This window comes from Lathyrus oleraceus, chromosome 6, assembly GCF_024323335.1.
Source record: "Lathyrus oleraceus cultivar Zhongwan6 chromosome 6, CAAS_Psat_ZW6_1.0, whole genome shotgun sequence".
Taxonomy (NCBI): domain Eukaryota; kingdom Viridiplantae; phylum Streptophyta; class Magnoliopsida; order Fabales; family Fabaceae; genus Lathyrus; species Lathyrus oleraceus.
The window spans coordinates 394,003,728-394,009,314 of record NC_066584.1 but is presented as its reverse complement, the minus strand read 5'-3'; the positions used below and the strand labels follow the sequence as shown (position 1 = coordinate 394,009,314).

Sequence of the window (5,587 nt, the reverse complement as noted above, 5' to 3'; positions counted from 1 at the left end):
TTTGATGTGTCATGAATAAATTAAGAAAATTAAATATACTATTAGTAATTTGAATTAATTGGTTTGAATAACATATCATCCCTATAAGTGGTAAATAGAATATTCTCTCAATTGGATATAGTATAAATGAGGGGTAGTCAACAAAGTCATCCCTCAATTTTTTTTAAGGGTAATGTATTTTTTTTATAGATGGATGTGAATCACAATCTTTAGTTAAGTATGTGTTTGGTTAAGTTTTGGCAATATAAACAACATGCGTCTATAACACATTTCAAGACACAATCGTGTTAAAAGAGACATGCATTTGTGTCATCGTGAAAAGTAGAAATAAATTGACCATAAACTTTCATTTTTATTTCTGTATAAATTTTACGTATTATATTAAAATTCATAAAAACATTTAAAATAGACCATAAATTATAAGAAATCTAAATTATTTAGAAATATCATATTCATAATATTCATATGTTACTGAAGATTTTCTCAAGAATTTTTTTGATTGGAACTCTAAATAAATATGGATGAGTGTAAAGCGTGCTCTTAAACTTTGAGCATCTCTTGAAATCTAAATTATTTAGAAATATCATATTCATAATATTCATGTTACTGAAGATTTTTTTTATCTTGATTTCTGAAATAATTCTTCATCTCTTCGACGCTTGTTAAGCGTGCTCTTAAACTTTGAGCATATATGTGATCTTCTTGTTGATTGTAGGAGTCTCTGAATACATGTGCAAATCTTGGGGGTTCAACATACAAGGTGGGTGAAAGTTTTGTTATCCACCTTGTTACTCCCACTACATGAGCTTTCATCCTTCTTTGAAATTCGGATGCCTACTGATTTCCTTGAGCGTATGTCGTCTGCTGTTGCACATGAGGTTGGTAGAATTCTTCTTTGTTTCCTGCTTGGTTACCCTTTTAATCTGGTTGAGTTGCTCATGCTGGGTGATTATGTTTAATCCTCCTAATTTCTGAAGCATTGATGGACACTTTTGGACCTATCATTTCGTTATCTGGGTAGATGGGTACTCCGGCTCTCCTGACAGTTCATTAATAACACAAAAATGTTAGAACAGAATTTGATTCTGCAACATATCTCTAAGTTTTGATGATAATAAAGAATGAAACAAATTGGTACCCTAATAATTTTCTCTAAGTGTGCAGGTTTCTAAGGTAAAATGAATATGAGGAAACTAATATTTGGCATCTGACGCAGTCCAGAAAAGCTAATCCAGCACGAAGAAATCAAATCTGAATCTAAACAAGAACACCTCTAAGAAGCAAACACACAAAATCTGACGTTGAAGTTCAACTCTGATATCTGAAGACTATTTAAAAGAATCTATCTGAAGACTACTCAAAAAAATCTATTTGTAGACTATTCAAAAGAATCTATCTGTAGACTACTCAATAGGATCTATCTGAAGACTATTCAAAAGAATATATCTGTAGACCACTTAAGAGAATCTATCTGAAGACTATTCAAGATAACATCTGAAGAACAATTAAAAAAGAATCTATCTGAAGAATATTCAAGAGAATTTTTGGAGACTGCAAGTTTCTGCTCAAAGACTCTGACTCTGCTCACTCTGATTCACGCTCAACACTCTATCTAATATCACCAGATCAGAAGACTTAATCAAGAAGCATTCTAAGTGTGGTACAATTATCTTTAAGGAAATTATGGATTATGTTCTAAGACTGCTATGGAAAGGACAAGAAAATTAATAACATTAATTCCCATAGTTGTCAAGAAATATTCTTTGATTTCCCTCCAACGGTATCATCTCAAAGCAATATATAAAGGCCTCATTGTATCATACTAGAGACATACAATTGGACAATAAATTTGATAAAAAAATACTCAGCATATTTTCATTGTAATATTCAGTAATCACACAAGAGTTGTTTCTCATATTGTGTTGGTCATTGTTTTATTGTTCTTAATTGTGTTTACACTGCTTACCTAGAAGCACTAAGGTAAACACCTGTAATTTCTCTAAAAAAAATTATATTCCTCAAGTGACTTGTTTTAGCCTGTAGACTTGAGAGAGCTAAGAGATTGTTAAAATCTTAGACGTTTTTATAATCTATTGAGATTAGTGGATTAAGTCCTTATTGAAGGCAAAATCACTTTGCCCGGGTGGACTGGAGTAGCTTTGACTTTCAAGCGAACTAGGATGAACTTCATGTGTTGTTAGCATTTACTTTCGTGTGTGTAGTGTTGCTATAGTTTTTTATTACTGTAAAAACAATTCAAACCCCTTTTTCTTGTTTTTCTCTACCTTCCATTGGTATCAGAGCTTAGGCTCTGTTATTGATTTTTTGAATCAAACACTTAATAGTGTAGAGAGATCCAGTGCGAGAAAAACATCACGGCTAACCCAAATGAAAGAGATAGCTACAACATTAAACCTTCAATTTTTTATGGAGAAAAATTTGACTACTGGAAGGACAAAATTGAAAGCTTCTTCCTAGGCTACGACGCTGATCTATGAGATATTGTCGCAAATGGTTACGAACCATCCATTTCTGCTATTGGTATCTCTATTCCAAGAAGCAGAATGAGTGATGATCAGAAGCCTGATTTTAAGAATCACCATAAAGCTAGAACCATTTTGTTGAACGCAATTTCCTATAATAAGTACGAGAAGATCACCAACAGGGAGACAGCCAAAGAAATCTTTGATTCTTTGAAGATGACTCACGAAGGCAATAATAAAGTTAAAGAGACTAATGATATGGCGTTAATCTAGAAGTATGAAGCCTTCAGAATGGAAGATGATGAAGTTGTTGAAGTGATATCCTCAATGTTCCAAACCTTAGTTGCAGGACTCAAGGTTCTAGATAAAGGATATACTACAGCAGATCATGTCAAGAAGATAGTCAGAAGTCTTCCCAAGAAGTGGAGACCTATGGTTACTGCCTTGAAGTTATCCAAGGATCTGAACAACATAAGCTTTGAAGAACTTATCAGCTCCCTTAGAAGTCATGAAATAGAGCTAGAGGAAGATGAACCTCATAAGAAAAGCAAAATTGTTGCTCTAAAGTCTAGATCAGAAAGAAGAAAGCCAGGAAGGAACAAAGTCTTTCAAGCTGAAGAAGAGCAAGACGATGACTCTGAGAATGAAGATTCTGATGATGAAGATGAATTATCTCTTCTTTCTAGAAGAATTAAACAACTCTGGAGAAAAATAAATAATAACTTCATAAGGCCTAGACAGAAGGGAGATCGTCCAGATTCAACCTCAAGAGGCAGACCCAACAAGGAAGTGACCTGTTACGAACATTTGCTCAAGTCCCCAGTGTTGTCAAACAACCTGCATAATCATTCAATTAAAGACAGTCATCAACTCCATGACATTCCTGCAAAACCAGAATCAAGTGGAGGAATCCAGGGTCAGCTTAGTGTATCATCTCACTTCAATAACTCATTTCAAACAAGTACTAATGAATATGGACAAAAGGTAGCATTACAAGTTCAAGGGAAGTTCAGGGTCTTCATCAAGTAACCTCACATCACCAAATGCACTTCAAATACACTTCAAATTTAGAACATTCATACAAATACTATACTTAGATTCTACCCATATTCAGCATGCACCAAACATTTATTTTAAGACATGTACAAACCTCTCATCATCATCAAATTGGACAATTCGCAATATTGAGCCTAGTTTCACTACAATATCATAATATATCATATAATCCAAGCACTCAGTTCATCATCCAAACATACATATCTTTATCACACAATTCATCAATGCAGAATTAACTACAATCAACATTATGCAAGTTCAATACAAGTATTAAAAATTAGATGCAAAGTTGATACAAACTAGGTACAAGAATTCAATTCCAAAAGCCACAAATTGAATGTTCAAAATTCATCACAAATCATAAACAAATCCAACACACCAGTTCATGATCCACAAAAGAATAATACAATAAAAGTCATACACTAGTTGCAGTAGACATGACTAACAAACTTCAGCCCCAAACTGATTAACTTCAGTATTCTAACTAACATTTAACCATAATAGTTCAAACACTTAAACAAATTATTCAATTAACTTTTCTACCTTCAACTAACTTTGAAACCAATTCCAGCAACCTATACTAAATGAGTCATCCCTAACTAACTAATTTAGCCAACTTGACTTATTCTAACCAACTGCCCGAAACTAACCACCTTGCCCAAGTTAGTTGCAACCTTCTAACTAATACAAATTCAATCAAATTTCCCTCCAAATCTCACACTTCAAACTAACACAACCTATACTCAATTTCTCAAAACTAACCCTAATAACCTCTAACTTCCAAACAAACGCATCTCTTCCTCATATTTTACACTAAACTTAGGCCAAAAGAAACACAAAACTTATTCAAATTTCTCACTCAAACTAAACCATATCTTAACTAACTTCTCAATCAATCTCAACCCTCGTTCACATTTTGCCACGGATTGATATCCAATGGCTTGAAGCCTTTCTCAATCCCTAACTACTTAACCATTTTTTCCCTCCAATTCTCTTTAACCCTCGCCTAGATAAACCACCATATTTTTCATCATTCAACAAGAATAACCTACCTTACCAAATCTATGCATAATTATATAAGCAACTCACCTCTCTCAACTCACCCTCACCATAGCTCCTTTGATATACTCCTTCAGAGCTTAACCCCTCCCTATTCAATCCTCGCAATATCTCTACAATTTCTCAAGCCCTAGTCTCATCAACCTTGCCTCATCTATCAACAACAACTATTACACAATCATCACTGCAAATTCCAATCATCCTAATTATATCCTACTACCTTAACCATAGTATCTCAGCACAATAAAATCTTCATAAACAAAAAAGAAGAAGAAGAAAAATTATGGAGAAGAAGAGGGTTCTATAGAAAGTGAAGGAGAAAGAACCTTTACCTGGATTCAAATATCTTTGGATTCCTTTTATCATCCTCGCTTTTGAAGAGCCACCGAAGCTACTCCAGTAGGTAAGTCCCAATCTCCGTCCTTTTATCTTCATTCTTCATACAATAATGCAATACTTGATTTGTTGATCCTTATTCCTCTTCCAATTGCTCGATCCCAGAGCTATCTTACATTTAATTAGGGTTTAGACAATTTAGGGTTTTATATTTTTGAATGAGATTCAGAGTTTTGGTTAGTTTGGGGAAATATTGAAGGGTGGATGAGTATAAGGGGTGGCGAGAGCTTCATTTTGGTTATGGTTTTGTGAGGTTTGGGGCTCCGCCTCCGCCGAAGGTGATTCTCGATGCGGAAGAGCGATTTCTGTTAGCCTGGGAACCATGAGAAGAAAATAGGAGCTTGATGAGACTGAGTGCATGAGCTCAGCCTTTCCCCGTCCTTGAGCTACGTTCTTGGGATAGGTTTTCTTGTGGCCCAAAATCTTTTCCCGACAAACATGTTATTTCCGTTCTACAACAATGTAAACAATTCTTAAACCTCCAGTGTGCAAGTATACAAGCAATGTTTAACTACTAGAACGTGAACGTTAACATTGTTGAATAAAATCAATCAACAAATACTTGTTTTCTACCTCAAGGACTACAGAGCTCT

General features: G+C 34.4%; 1 long non-coding RNA gene across 1 annotated transcript; it reads left to right on the top strand.

Moving 5' to 3' along the window:
• Nucleotides 1-418: 418 nt before the first annotated feature.
• LOC127092969 (uncharacterized) lies at nt 419-2,082 on the top strand. The gene is made up of 2 exons (XR_007792359.1): nt 419-878; nt 978-2,082. It is a non-coding gene; the product is annotated as an uncharacterized LOC127092969 (long non-coding RNA).
• Nucleotides 2,083-5,587: the final 3,505 nt, after the last annotated feature.